The sequence below is a fragment of the Triticum aestivum genome, unplaced genomic scaffold, assembly GCF_018294505.1.
Source record: "Triticum aestivum cultivar Chinese Spring unplaced genomic scaffold, IWGSC CS RefSeq v2.1 scaffold230548, whole genome shotgun sequence".
In the NCBI taxonomy this organism is placed as follows: Eukaryota; Viridiplantae; Streptophyta; class Magnoliopsida; order Poales; family Poaceae; genus Triticum; species Triticum aestivum.
In genome coordinates this window covers 1-1,746 of record NW_025258925.1, presented here as the reverse complement: position 1 = coordinate 1,746, position 1,746 = coordinate 1, and the positions used below count along the sequence as shown (strand labels likewise).

The following is a 1,746-nucleotide window of genomic DNA, read 5'->3' as shown; positions in this document are numbered from 1 at the left end:
TACATATTGCAAAGACCATAGTGCCAAAAGGTTCATGCTAAGCTGGCTTACCGTGTCTTTGGTGTGACTAGATATATAAAACGGTATGCAACATATATAATTTTCTACATAAAGATTTAGATTTCACCGGTTGACCTATGTAATTCATCGACCACTGGTTATTGTACACTAAAGACAAAAAGGTTTGAAGATGAGATTCTTTCAAGTGTACCACAATCCAGCCTAGTGTCCGAGAGAGTTTTCTCACAAGTCTTTGATGAGTTTTTTAGGTGGTAACATAAACAAATTAGACTAATGAAACATATTTTTTTGCGTTATGACCGAATCACAGTTGATGGTAAGGAACAAAGACAATAAAAAATTGAAGGAACACACTACATGTGGGAGGACTGAAACGGAAGACTAATCCATAAACGTGTGATAATATATTAAAAAGGTAAAAGTTACTCCAGAAAGGTTATATCTGCAATAACAAAGAAGAGAAAGCGTGTGGATCAAAATTTAAAAAGGCAGTATTGAGGACCTCTCTGATAGATAAAGTAAACTAAAGGGCCTTTCGGTACGAATAGCTGCACACGCAAGTGCAAGAAACAAGGCTCCAGTGATTTGCGCGGAAAATCTCAAATAAAATTTGGACCATTTCTCGATTTGTGCGTGTCATCCTTGCGCAGGGGCCATGCTAATCTTCTTTGTATCGTTCCAGGGACGATGCTAGCTGCGGCGCTCTGCCTTATCAACTAGTCCGACTCTCCCCGGTTGGCCGATGTGGGACTAAACAAACGAGCGTTTGTTTTGCCCAGGGCCTTTCCATAGGGCGCGTGGCAGGCCGCAAGTTGCAAGCCGGATCTCTCTTGATGTGGCCCAAATTAATGGAAGAGCATAATGGGCCCTTGTGTTTTTTGTTAGGGAATAACAAACGATGCTTGACACAAAAAAATACTATAGTTGTTGCCGCACGTGGGGGGAGGGCACATGCACGTTTAGGAATAACCTCGTTGTGCTCTTCTGATAGAGAAAGGAAACTAAAGGGCCTTTCTGTACGAATAGCTGCACATGCAAGTGCAAGAAAAAAGGCTCCAGGGACTTGCGCGGAAATCTCAAAAAAATTTGGACCATTTCTCGATTTGTGCGTGTCATCCTTGCGCAGAGGCCATGCTAATCTTCTCTGTATCGTTCCAATTTTATCGGATGTCCCCGAAGGGACGATGCTAGCTGCAGCGCTCTTCCTTATAAACCAGACCGTCTCTCCCCGGCTGGCCGATGTGGGACTAAACAAACGAGCATTTGTGTTGCCCATGGCTGTGTCTAGCCATACCTAGATTCCATCGGGCGCGTGGCAGGCCGCTAGTTGCAAGCCAGATCTTTCTTGATGTGGCCCGAACTAATGAAAGAGGATAACATGCCCTCGTGTTTTTTGTTAGGGAATAACGAACGATGCTTGGACACAAAAAAATACTATAGTTGTTGCCATGCATGGGGGGAGGGCACATGCACGTTTAGGAAAGGAGGGATCAACAAAACCTTTTGGTTGTTCACAATTTATGAATGGTGGATTATGCAAATCAAAACTTTTTTAAAAGCAAACTTGTGCGTGAAGGAGCTTAGACGATATCAAGTTATTGCCACAACTACATATTGCAAAGACCATAGTGCCAAAAGGTTCATGCTAAGCTGGCTTACCGTGTCTTTGGTGTGACTAGATATATAAAACGGTATGCAACATATATAATTTTCTACATAAAGATT

General features: G+C 42.6%; 1 non-coding gene and 1 pseudogene across 1 annotated transcript; both read right to left on the bottom strand.

The window, feature by feature from the left end:
- Positions 1-625: 625 nt before the first annotated feature.
- LOC123177692 (uncharacterized) lies at positions 626-705 on the bottom strand (annotated as a pseudogene).
- A 396-nt stretch (positions 706-1,101) lies between these two features.
- LOC123177690 (U6 spliceosomal RNA) lies at positions 1,102-1,204 on the bottom strand. Its single transcript, XR_006489062.1, has one exon. It is a non-coding gene; the product is annotated as a U6 spliceosomal RNA (small nuclear RNA).
- Positions 1,205-1,746: the final 542 nt, after the last annotated feature.